The following is a 12,796-nucleotide window of genomic DNA, read 5'->3' on the forward strand; positions in this document are numbered from 1 at the left end:
TGGGAGGAAACCGAAGCACCCGGAGGAAACTCACACAGACATGGGGAGAATGTGCAGACTCCGCACAGACAGTGACCTAAGCCGGGAGTGGAACACGGGTCCCTGGCTCTGTGAGGCAGCAGTGCTAACCACTGTGGCACTGTGCTGGTATTCCAAGCTATGGCAAATGTAAAAAGGGTGGAGGATTAGACCAATTCATAAAACAGTATGTATAGTTCTTGTATATTTCATATATGTTTGTTCTCCTGGCTTTAAGCATTGAATGTGTGAGAAAGTTGGAGACACAGTGCTCAATGAGAGTTCTCTAGGGACCAAACTGTCAGATGCCTCAACTGGGAATCTAAAGAGAAGGCAAAAGAAAATCATTAAAGCTGCATAGTTGCGATTCACGCACAATCTGAAATGACAAATAACAGGATTGCCCGTTTTGACCTTGAGATGTGTTCTGCATCATAACCGTTTGTATTTATATCGTGCCTTGGTAATAAAACACCCCAGCGCACTTCACAGGCGCATTAGAATATAAAATATGACACTGAGCCACATCAAATATCAGGTCAGGTAACCAAAAGCTTAACCAGAGGTAGGTTTTCGGGAGTGATATAAAAGAGGAAACCCATGCCCTGCTCTTTGTGCAGGAGTTATCTGAGCCACCTTCCACTTTATCTGGATGTCATAAAGAAACTTGTCCACAGGGTCAAGATATACAAATCTCCAGGCAGAAAAATATATCCAACATCACCCATGTCCTGATGGCCACCTTCATGTGCACTTGCAACAAGTGGGTGCATAGACTCCTGGTATGCAAACACCGAGACCAAAGTTATCGAGCCATTCTCTGGGTAGGATCTTCCAGTCCCACCAACGATGACCACCTTGCTCCCCCTCACCGCCCCCCCCCCCTCACCGCCCCCCCCCCCCCCCCCCCCCCCCCCCCCATCAAGGTTCCCTGGCGACGGAGGGTGTGAACAATGGGAAAACTCACTGGCAGTCGCGGGAACAAAAGATCCTGCCACCAGCAATGACAAGCCACCCTCTGCTGCTGCAAAACATGTGGTGAGGGGGAGGGGGTAAAATCCCACCCCAAATGTCAGTAACTGCTGAGCATTTGTCTGTCCCTAGTGTGTCACAAAGGATGAGTGTGGCCACATTGCTATGAAATGCTCCAGTCAGATGGACAGTGCTGCAGCAGTTGTCCCTCATGGAAAGGTTTTGTGCAGGAAAATACCTTTAACTACAAGTCAATCAGGCAGTCGGCCACACACAATGTTTTCGACAACCCTGCAGTAAAAGAGGATGATGCATCCTGTTGGGTAGTTACCTAAGTGGACTGTCAGTCATTTGGCAGAATGTCTCAGTGCTAGAACTTTAAAATAAGCCGTAACCATAGCCTGGCTGATGCTGCCCACCTTCTTCTGGAATGTGCCTTTGCAAGGCACGGTGGGAAGTCTTGCAGCACCAGGCTGGGATCTAGCGGGTTTGTTTGGTGGTGTGAGCTTTCGGAGCACTGCCCCTTCATCAGGTGAGTCACTCGCCTGGTGGGCGGGGGGGCAGCACTCCAAGAGCTTGTGCTGCCAGGTGGGCCTGTTGGACTTCAGCCTGGTGTTGAGGGACTTCTTACTGCGCCTACCCCAGTCCAACACCGGCATCTCCACATCTTTGCAAAGCAGGTCTGGAAAAAGATACCGAAGGTTTTGTCAAGATTTCATCCCCAGCAACTTCATGAAGTTCTGTATCCTACAGGCTGATCCATGCAACGCACACCGAGATAAACATCAACTGCTGGCGACACTCTATATTCTGTCTGGAAATTGCTGGCCTTCAAGTGCTAAGAGCAATGGACAACTGAATATTCCAGACTGGCACATTCCAAGGTCCAGGACTACTTGCTGAGGGATACCAGAAGGCTGGGCGCAGCTGGCACAAAGACTTGTGAGGAAAGGCCACTGTCTAAGGCCCCCTCCAGCCATTTTTAACCAAGAGTGAGAAAACCATGTAAACCCTGGAGTTGTATGAAACTGAGAAAGTTTGACATGAAATGTAAATATACACTGTAAATATGACCTGTAATTGTAAGTATGCTGAGATACATTGCCTCGTAGTGAATCAAAGAAAACTGAGTGACTTGCTAGCCATTTCAGAGGGCAGTTAAGAGTCAGTCTTTTTGACTAACCAATTAAACTAAATCAAATTAACTGAGGGGAGTCAACCACATTGCTGTGAGTCTGGGTGTAATGAGCATGAGGTTGGCCTCTTGGAGTATGAGTGCTCACTTCGGCAGCACAGAAACTAAAATTGGAACGATACAGATTAGCATAGCCCCTGTGCAAAGATGACACGCAAATTCGTGAAGCGTTCCCACAAAAAGATGTCCCTGATTGAGGACATAATTGCCTGCCCAATCACAGAGCCTCATCTATATATAAAAATGGAAGTGCCAGATCTCCTGGCACTCTGGATTTGGACTCTGTAGAATGGAGTTAACTAGTAAATAAAAGGAACCTGGTGAAGGGACATTGACTTTTGAGGAGTTACTTAATTGGGTTCAAACACAGGCAGACCAGGTGAGGACAGCAGATTTCCTTTCCTAATGGACATTAGTGAAGGAGATGGGTTTTTCCAACAATTGAGTATTGATTTTAAATTCCACTAACAGCCGTGTCCCCAGAGTATTAGTCTAGGCCGATGGGTTATTGGTCCAATGACATTACCACTATGCCACCATCTCTCCATTATTAAGGCATTGGCATTGATTTCCATTCTTATCATGTGTATACACGTACAATGGACATAAAGTGGCAGTGAAGATAAAGTTTATGTTACACCACTCATGTCTCATCCATTATTCTATTACACATAAAGCAATCAGCCTTGCTGTTCAGTTGATACTGCAACTTACAGTGGCGGCATGGTGGCACAGTGGTTAGGACTGCTGCCTCACAGCACCAGGATCCCGGGTTCAACTGCAGCTTTGGGTGACTGTGTGGAGTTTGCATGCTCTCCCCGTGCCTGCATGGGTTTCCTCCCACACTCCAGAGATGTGCAGGTTAGGTGGATTGGCCATGCTATATTGCCCCTTAGTGTCCAAAGATGTGTTGATTAGGTGATCACACCTGCCTTGTTTGCAGAGTAACCTGTCTTTTGTCCTGTCGCAGCTGTTCAAATTCAAGCTCTCCTCTTTTTGCTGATCTTTACAGCAAATGTTGTTTCCACAGGCAGACCTACACTGCCGATGATCAGAAACCTGCATCCTTATGTGCACTGTGAACGAGGGGATGTCTCATGCTCAACATCTTCACAGTTTACATGTGCTGTTTAGCATGTACATCTTGTAACTGAGTCTTTGAAGGTCGCAACCTGGGTGCTTCTTTACTCCCAGATTCTGTCACTGTTGCATTTCCCACCCGCCACCACCACCGCCCCCCCCCCCCCCCCACCACCGCCCCCCCCCCCGCCCCCCGAAAAATACACTTTTCCATAAAATTTATAGTTACATTACATAACAGTTCAAATTTGACATTTCATCAAGTGTGAAATAGATCAAATTAAATCTGAAATTGAAAGCTAGTCTCATTATGAATCTATCAGCAAATTTTGTAAAACCTGTTTGGTTTGCTAATGTCTTTTAGGGAAGGAAATCTGCCGCCCTTACTTGGTCTGGCCTGTGTGTGGTCACAACAATGTGGTTGACTCTTAATTGCCCTCTGAATAGGCATTGTAAGCCACTCCATTCGGGAAAATTAGGGATGGGGAACAAATGCTGCCCTAGCCAGTTATGTCCACATGTTACGAAAGAATAAAACACAAAACAGATCTGTTTAACCTTTTCTTCCTGTAATGTGAGACTTTCACACTACAAACAAACCTGAAATGAAAAGGGTATCTGAAGAAAATATCCCAGCAATAAATTTGGCACAATGGATTGTTGTTTATATATTCCTGCTTTTCGCTTGTCATTTAGTCTTCTTATTATTTATCCTATTATTTTGCAACTGTTTCTGCTCAGGGCAGTAAGATCTCAAATAACCTAGTTAGTTTTTGTGCTGTTGAATGCTGATGCAATATCTGATCTTCTTTGAGCCAAAGGATCTTTAATGTCTAACTGAAGAATTAAAGGACATCGGTTTTGGAGTATCCATATTGATAACATGCTCGAGTACTAGCAACGGAATGAGTTGCATCAGAAGTTCTTTTTTCCCCCCCCCCAAGTTATGTCCGAATAAATGCTGTATCATATCCATATTTTCATGGGGTGTTTAGGTTTCCCGTATCCACTTTAATCAGAGCACTTGTTCTCCCCGGTTTTGTGAGAACTTCTTTTAGATCAAACTTCATAGTCAAAAATCAAGATTAAAAGGTTCCAAATGAAACTCTGCAAATTTCAGCTTTTACAGTTGGAGTACATCCTTCTTTCTCATACAAACAAACCAATTTGTATAAGACAGGTAAAGAGCCAAAGTTGATTTGATTTATTATTGTCACAGTGTATTAGTATACAGTGAAAAGTATTGTTTCTTGCGCACAATACAAAGCATACTGTATATAGAGAAGGAAAGGAGTACAGAATGTAGTGTTACAGTCATAGTAGGGTATGGAGAAAAATCAACTTAATATGAGGTAGGTCCATTCAAAAGTCTGATGGCAGCAGGGAAGAAGCTGTTCTTGAGTCGGTTGGTACATGTCCCCAGACTTTTGTATCTTTTTCCCAACGGATGAAGGTGGAAGAGAGTATGTCCGGGGTGCGTGGGGTCCTTGGTTATGCTGGCCGCTTTTCTGAGGGAGAGGGAAGTATAGATAGAGTCAATAGATAGGAGACTGGTTTGCGTGATGGACTGGGCTTTGTTCACGACCCTTTGTAGTTTTTTGTGGTCTTGGACAGAGCAGGAGCCGTACCAAGCTGTGATACAACCAGAAAGAATGCTTTCTATGGTGCATCTGTAAAAGTTGGTGAGAGTTGTAGCGGACATGCCAAGTTTCCTTAGTCTCCTGAGAAAGTAGAGGCATTGGTGGACTTTCTTAACTATAGTGTTGGCATGGAGCGACCAGGATGGGTTGTTGGTGATCTGAACACCTAGAGACTTGAAGCTCTCAACTATTTCTACTTCGTCCCCATTGATATAGACAGGGGTATGTCCTTCACTATGCTTCCTGAAGTTGATGACTATCTCCTTTGTCTTGTTGACATTGAGGGAGAGATTATTGTCGTTGCAGCAGTTCACCAGATTCTCTATCTCTTTCCTGTACTCCGTCTCATCATTGTTTGAGATCCGACCCACTATTTGAAAATCAATTTGGAGGGGAAAGTTTAGGAATCTGTGCATACATCTTGTGCATTCCTGAAGAAGGGAAAGGGTTAATGTTTTTTTTGTACTCAATGTATTTTGTGCCTAAAAGGTTGAACTTTGTACCTGGAATGTATCACAAACATAACCCTTCCTTATGGCTAGTCTCCCCTTTGTTTATATTGCTCTTGGTAGTAGTATAAGCCATTTGTTCATGTCTTTCATCTTTAACTTTTAGTAGCACAAGCCATTTGTTTTTGGTTTCATCTTTAACTTTTAGTAGTATAAGCCATTTGTTCATGGTTCCCTTGCTTGTTTATATCATTCTGATAAAGCAGACAGTTAAATATAGATGTTAGGTGGTAAGTCTTTCTTTCCCGTAGGCTTGTCTATGATTTAAACAAAGGAAGCAGCTACCAAATGGTAGAGTGCGAGAATGGCCGTTTGAAGGAGAACTCCCACTGGAACAGCTGCAATCGTACACAGTCACTTCAAAGGAAAGGCCACGGGAAGAGTAGGGGACCAGAGGTGGCACCTTGGCTACAACGACCAGGAGAATTGTGCTTTATGACCCAAGGATACCAGATAGTCTCTAACCATGATCAGAAGCTGTTAAAGGAGCTATAATTTATGATCAAGGACTGTTAACTGGACTTTGCTTCATGACTTGTATTGGGAACCCTGATGTATAAAGGTCCACGCTTCTTGTATTCAGAGAGAACTTTGGCTTCCGCTTTCAAGGGGTCAGGTTCTCCCTCAAGCTTGTGAGAATAAAGCCTGACTGTGTTTTGACTCATACCAGCCTCAAGAGGTATATTTACCGACTTCATTTGGTGCCGAAACCCGGGAGACACCCCGGATCTGTTTGCGGGGACTCTGTTTGCAGGCCCAGGTTGAATGGCCACAACCTGTGCACTGGAATAGAGTTCTGAACCTAATAGGGTGAGTCAAACTACAGTGGGGTAAGCATATGTGATGAGAGTGTGTAAGAGTGAAAGACATCTGAACTGAACACATACGGACAAGGAGGCATTTGTCTGTTATGGATTCTCAAGTGAGTGTAAAGACTGGAGAAAAGTTGCCTGAGGTGTGATGTTCAGACGTGAGTGAGAAAGAAACTCTGTGTGAGAGAGAAACTGTCTGAGTGATCACCGGAGTAGAAGTAAGCTTAATAGTGTAAGCTTAATAGTGTAAGCGGTGGTACGGAGGGATTTGATCACCCCTGACAGGTAACACCGGACTCTGATAAGAGTGACCTAGGAGTGGGAGAGCGAGAAGGGAGAATAGAAGGCTCCAAGTGGTGAGTATAAAACTTATCTGTATTATGGTGGGATCACAAGCACCAGGACAGTGGGGACTTCCAGAATCCCTGATAAATGAGTGTATGACTGAGAGGAACAAATTCATTAAACAGATGAGAAAAGGGGGGTGGAACTTATCCTACCCTCTGGGCCAACAGCATAAGTGGTTGGATAAAGAAAAGAGAAACATGACAAAGAAAATAGGAGTATTGTTAATACATCAGTTAGCTGGACTAATTGAGCAAGTAGTCGCCTCTACTCAGAAGTGGAGTGAGGATAAAGAAAGGATGAGGGAGTTAGAATGCAGAGTAATGGAACTGGAGAAACAAAACCAAGTATTAGAAGAAAAGCAATGAAGAGGGGAAACCATTCCTCTACCTCCTTATGAGTCCACACAACAGGGACTAAACGCTCTTCCAGAGGAATGGGACGCACCAGAACACAACTTAGTGCCAGTAACCCAAGGGGGAACAGATGCGCAGCCAAAAGTAAATTATGAACCATTCATCTCAGGTGAGAGGCAGCAGATAATGGTTTCCCTGGGTAAATTACAACCTAGAAGCACAAACACTAAATTCTGGGTAGGACACCTATTACACCTGAGAGATGTACACCAGCTGGTCAGGGCAGCCTGTCCAGCGGATAAGTGGAGGCAGGTAGCAGGTGGACCCGCCGCTCCTCCAGCGCAGGATTATAGTGGGGGACAGTGGACACATGTAGTCACCCTAACATCAGAGATAGATGCCCAACAGACACCCTTCACCCACTTTAAGGTAGAAATTCTGAGAGTATTAGGGAATGCTCCCACTAACTGGAGCAGAATGACCACAACGAAACAGCTAAAAGGGGAAGGAGCTTCTGAATGTGGGGGATGGTTGTTCCAGGTACATCAGGAGTGCTCTGGACAAGGAAACCCAGGTCGAGGAGATCGAGCGTTCATCCAGGCTTTTAAGGATGAATTCTTTAGTGTTCACCAAAAACTCCTTAAAATGGGAATTCTCAGTACCCCGAACTATGATGAGTTGGTAGAATGGGCTAATGGCATACCTGGAGGTGGATAGGAGAGATCTTAGTTTTTGTATTTCAGTGTGTTTGTGTGATCTGGTTTCTAGTCGAATGTAGGTGGTTGTTGTATTAAATTGGAAGCAGGAATTGTTGAAGCTTTTGTTTGTTCTTGTGGAGTGTTTATTGCGGGTAATAAATGACCTTAGTTTAGCCTCAGGAGAGCTGGGGAGGTGTGAAGACTGTTAAAGATTAAAGTGATAAGATTTCTTGCATTTACTTCTGTTTTGAGTTTTAATTACAGTTTGGAAGAAAGAAGAATAAAAGTGACTGTCTTAATCCAAGTTCTGTATTCTTTTAAATGTTTTACTTACATCTCAGTTTAAGATGTTAAGTTTGAATGAGTGTTGGAAGCTTCCATGTGTGTCTGTGTGTTTAACACAGTTGTTTGTTTTGATGTGATTTTACAACTGTGGGTTTGATACAGAGTTTAAATAAAATTAGAAGGTAAATTGAAATTTCAAAATCAAAGTACATAATTTGAAGTTGGAAATAGCCAATTTGAATTTTGAATAAACCTGTGTTTGAATTTTGTTAAGAAAGGATTTAAACCTTGGAGGGAACCATGTGCTCTCTCCTTTGTCTTAAAGTGAAGATTATGAGAGAGTTAGTTGAGAAATTGGGAGAAGAAATTAAGTAATTTTATGGAAAAGTAGATAAGCAAGAACAAAAGAATGAGGTAAATGTACTGTCTATGAGTCAGTTTAAAATATATTAAGTTAAGTGAAATGAATTGTAATTTTGCTTATTTCACGTTCCAGCAGGAGATTAATCAATTAAATCTTAGTTGCCAATGCAAATTGCCCTTACAAATGTCTGATAGTTTAATATTCTGTAACTGGTTAAAATTATGTACTGCCGTTGGAATTTTATGTGCTATCTATTGTTCAAAGTTTGCCAAATATTGAGCACTGTCAAGCTTAAAATCTAGCCAGTTAAAATCAAACCAAAAATGTTTCTGATTAATTAACTAGTGTGTATTGTACCTACTTTGGTTTTGATTTGGCGCCTGTTGTTTTCCTCGAGTGCGGGGGGGAGGCGGGGGGTTTGATCTGGAGCTCGGTTTAAATTGGAAACAGATTGGATTAAAGGCGTTTGGATATCACAGTTATGGTGTGTAAAGTATGATACAACTGCCGCTTGATTATTTTTATTATACAGTATAGCACTGCTATATAGACCCAGAAATAAAATCAAACCCTGAAAAGCCTTCACCAATTTTGTATAATATAGTTATATATTATATGTTGTGTGTTGATAAAACATAATTCTGTCGGAGCTTCCTGTTTTCCTCGCCATACAAATGATTAAATTAGAGAGAATGTCGGGGTACATTATATAAAGATTGGAGCTGTATGGTATGTGATTTTAATGGGGAATGCGATGTTTTTTGATGAGATTATATACAAATGAATGGATGTCCAACTGCAGCCAAAAAACCAGTGTAAAGTGTTATTTAATTCACACTAAGCTTTCTATGGAAGGGGGGTGTGTAGTTAACTGTATGATGTACTAGCTAAAGCCATACAGATATCGGGAAATTGTGGACAGAGATATTGCCCACTATACTGATGAGATTAAGAATGACCACAAACCGGACAACCGGATTAACCCCTTATGAATTAATGACAGAATGGGTGATGATGTAGGTTCACTAAAAGATGAATTCAGGAGATATGTGTTGGAACGAAGCACCCAACTTAAAGGATGCGCAAATTGGTAAAAGACAATCCGGAACAAAGAGACACACAGAGAGAGAGAGTTTGAAATGCTCCCTGACGGGCGGGAAGTTGCGTCCAAGTAAAAGCACTACTTGACAAACCTGGGTTCGCCCCTAAATGGGAGGGCCCCTATAAAGTTAAAATTGTGTAGTGTGCTTAATTCACAGATATGTGAGACGGTTGACCTCCAAGCAAGCTAACGGGTTCGCGGGCAGTGGCGCGCGGGTGGTATAGCCTTTGGACCATTGTATAACGGTCGCGCGGGTTATTAGTTAAGTGATAGGATGATTTTCTTGCTGCTTCTCACGACCCTTGCCCTGCTAGTTACGGAGGGGAAGTATAGATGGAATTGTGTAGACTTGAGGATAGAGCTTAGCAAGCATCTCTGTAACGATGGCTCTGTCTATTGTAACCTTCCGACACATGGAATAAGTCCCTGGGAGGTAACCCGTAGGGACCGCTGCTTGGGATTCCTTAACCATGCCATGTTGCTAATTCTGTTGGAGGGGCAAGGTGATTGGGGTCTCCCATGCATGTAATGTGGTGTAACTGGAATTTTCTGGTGTTTAGCTGAGGGACCGGGATGGATCTGTACCCGACAACAGCAGAGGGCTCAGGAGGATGTGTACATCAACACGAGATTTGGTCGATCCAAGCAATCGTTGTACCAATCCTCTAAAATCCGACCCTATCACATGAACACTTTCATGTATATGTCTCACTTGTATGTATTGCAGTCAAAATTTTGAGCAAGTGCTGGGTCTGCTCAGATATTCCCATGCACGAAGGAAAGGGGGGAAAGTCCTTTATTCCCTATCCCTTTATCATCTCCAGGAATAGTAGAGGGGATTTCGAATCAGAATGGAACCCATGATGGGACAAGGAAAGTGACATTTAAAAACCCCATCAGGCATGTTGTGAAAAACCAACAAGGGGGGATCTATCTGCTTGGTAAGAAACGGAACCATACTTATTGGCCGTAGCTACTGTACCCAGCAGGTTAATGTCACCAGTGGTGCCTGGGCTTTGGTGCAACAGATTACAATCCATTGCCCCATTGCTGGTGTCCTGGTCAGCCTCTCCTCTACTTATATGAGCAGCATGACTCCATATAATGGTACCTGTTGTATCTGTGGAAACAATGCCTACCCATGGCTTCCTTGGGATTGGGTAGGATCGTGTTATTTAGTATATGTGGTACCCTATATTCACCATTAGTGAGACAGAACGTTTCTTTATGATAGCTTTCCCACTTTATGGGACAGCAAAAGCAGCACAGGGACTTATACATATGGCCTTGAACTTGGAGAGAATTGCGAATGAAACTAGAGACAGGTTCGAGGAGGTGAGCACAGCCTTCTCTGAAGTATTAACTGAGGTTGTAGCTATCCAGACTGTTGCTTTATAGAACCGATTGACACTTGATTATGTGTTGGCTTTCCAGGAAGGAACGTGCGCTATAATTGAATTCGAATGCTGCACGTATATCCCAGATGTTTCGGAAAATATAACTCGTTTGGCAGATCATATCAAACGAGTGACGATGACAATACAAGGTGAAGGGAGCCAATATCATAATTATAACCCTCCGGGATGGCTGGGGCAATGGTTCGGGTCGTGGGGATCATACCTGATGCACGGGTTAATTGTATTAATTGTCATTCTTATTGCTTGTTGTATTTATATGACATTATTGAACAAAGAGCCTGAATTATGCCGAGTGCAAGTGTACAGGCAGAAGGGGCAGACTTCCTGATGAAGGAGGTAGGCCCATATATATTGGTAACATTTGGCTCTGAGTTGGTCATGGGGCCATGTTTGGCCTCTGACCAAAGGGTGGGGGGGGGTTTGAAGAAGGGAAAGGGTTAATGTTTTTTTTTGTACTCAATGTATTTTGTGCCTAAAAGGTTGAACTTTGTACCTGGAATGTATCACAAACATAACCCTTCCTTATGGCTAGTCTCCCCTTTGTTTATATTGCTCCTGGTAGTATAAGCCATTTGTTCATGTCTTTCATCTTTAACTTTTAGTAGTATAAGCCATTTGTTCATGGTTCCCTTGCTTGTTTATATCATTCTGATAAAACAGACAGTTAAATATAGATGTTAGGTGGTAAGTCTTTCTTTCCCGTAGGCTATGATTTAAACAAAGGAAACAGCTACCAAATGGTAGAGTGCGAGAATGGCCGTTTGAAGGAGGACTCCCACTGGAACAGCTGCAATCGTACACAGTCACTTCAAAGGAAAGGCCACGGGAAGAGCAGGGGACCAGAGGTGGCACCTTGGCTACAATGACCAGGAGAATTGTGCTTTATGACCCAAGGATACCAGATAGTCTCTAACCATGATCCAGAGACTATCAGAAGCTGTTAAAGGAACTGTAATTTATGATCAAGGACTCTTAACTGGACTTTGCTTCATGACTTGTATTGGGAACCCTGATGTATAAAGGTCCACGCTTCTTGTGTTCAGAGAGAACTTTGGCTTCCGCTTTCAAGGGGTCAGGTTCTCCCTCAAGCTTGTGAGAATAAAGCCTGACTGTATTTTGACTCATACCAGCCTCAAGAGGTATATTTACCGACTTCAATTCCTAATTATAATTTTCCCTACCATTGCCTTCAGTTGCCTCTGCCCTGGAATTCCCTCCTGAAAGCTATCTGCGTCTCTACCTCGCCCTCTTCCTTTTAGATACTCCTTCAAACCTGCCTATGGACATCTGACTTAATATCAGGAAGAGGTTGCCGGCTCCTCCTTTGAGCACCTGACCTTATTTGATCCTTCACACTGCTTTTAAAATCCTTTTTCTGTACTGTCGACCTACATTCCACTCCAGTGTTGTTGAGATATCATCTCTGCTTTCCTCCCTTAACTGTACTGAATGACAACTCATCCTCAGTGATTTTAACCTGCATTTCAACTCTTTGTCTATTTTCCTGTCCTCCTTTTCTCCCCAAATCTCTCCTGCTCACAATCATGGCCACCCCTTCAATCATGTCATCTCACATGGCTTCACTACTTCAATCGTAACGATCACCATTAAGGCAATCTCTGATCATTTTTTTGTATCACTGTCTTTCCACATTTTCTTCCTTCCCATTTCTTTGAGTCTGCCCCCAAATAAAAATAATTTGTATTTATTCTAAGTCAATTTTAGTGGCTTTGTGAAATCTGGATGCACTATGATCTTTTGCCTTTCTACAGACCCCAGATCAGCATATCACAATGTTAGTTCTTTGGAGTCCCAAGTCAAATTCCATTACCATTTTATGCAAATATACTACGGTGTACCTTGTCCACTTCTAAGATTGTCGGCCAAAACTGGCATCTTTTACTTTATCACCTGACACTAAAATGTCACAGATTATTCGGGATCTTATATGCAGCTTTATCTATGTGGACAGTGTTAGGCATTAATTATGGACAGTAAAAAC

At 43.0% G+C, this 12,796-nt stretch overlaps 1 non-coding gene across 1 annotated transcript; it reads left to right on the forward strand.

Moving 5' to 3' along the window:
* Window positions 1–2,265: 2,265 nt before the first annotated feature.
* Window positions 2,266–2,367, forward strand: LOC144499350 (U6 spliceosomal RNA). The gene has a single exon (XR_013498824.1). It is a non-coding gene; the product is annotated as a U6 spliceosomal RNA (small nuclear RNA).
* The last annotated feature ends 10,429 nt before the right edge of the window (window positions 2,368–12,796 follow it).

The sequence above is a fragment of the Mustelus asterias genome, chromosome 9 (assembly GCF_964213995.1).
Source record: "Mustelus asterias chromosome 9, sMusAst1.hap1.1, whole genome shotgun sequence".
Classification (NCBI taxonomy): domain Eukaryota; kingdom Metazoa; phylum Chordata; class Chondrichthyes; order Carcharhiniformes; family Triakidae; genus Mustelus; species Mustelus asterias.